Raw genomic sequence first — 600 nt, 5'->3', positions numbered from 1 at the left:
TGTGGTGAAAAAAAACAATAAAAAAAAAAAAAAAAGCCCTGCCCGAGAAGCAAGGCTGGAAGACAAATTTAGCAGCTGTACTCTGGAAATTTCCTGGCTTTGTTGATTCGAGCCACAACGTTCACATTAAAACACCAAGACTCCCATTTAACTGTTCCCCTTGAAACCACAACAATAGCCCTTTCGGGATTCGAATGACGCTAGAAGAGACATAAAGAGACTTTATTGAGCTGACTTAGTATTTACATACTCGTAAGAGGTTTTAAAACGAAGTTGCACAGAAGACGTGCTCCGCAGACAGAAACGAGGTACCGGCCCATTGTTCGGGCTGCCGGCCGGGGCAGAAATACGGCCCCAGCGCGGCGGAGATCTGCGCGGCGCTGCCGAGCGCCCAGCCTCCCTCGTCAGACGCACTCCTTCCGCCACGGAAGGGTGGGGTGAGAAACTGCACTGTGAAGGGGCAGGAAAGCCGTGGGCTCCCGGCAGGCTGTCGGGCTCACGCGCCGCGCGCGGCCGGTCTCGGCGGCAGCGACCCCGGCCCGGCGCCCAGCGGGGAAGAACAAAGGGGACGCGCTCGCCCGCGCCCGGGGGAGGGGCAGC

General features: G+C 57.3%; 1 pseudogene; it reads right to left on the bottom strand.

Moving 5' to 3' along the window:
* Positions 1-600, bottom strand: part of LOC102469668 (peroxisomal biogenesis factor 3-like) — an 8,485-nt pseudogene that overhangs the window by 7,374 nt on the left and 511 nt on the right.

The sequence above is a fragment of the Tupaia chinensis genome, unplaced genomic scaffold, assembly GCF_000334495.1.
Source record: "Tupaia chinensis unplaced genomic scaffold, TupChi_1.0 Scaffold000146_1, whole genome shotgun sequence".
In the NCBI taxonomy this organism is placed as follows: Eukaryota; Metazoa; Chordata; class Mammalia; order Scandentia; family Tupaiidae; genus Tupaia; species Tupaia belangeri.
This window is presented reverse-complemented; position numbering and strand designations above follow the sequence as displayed.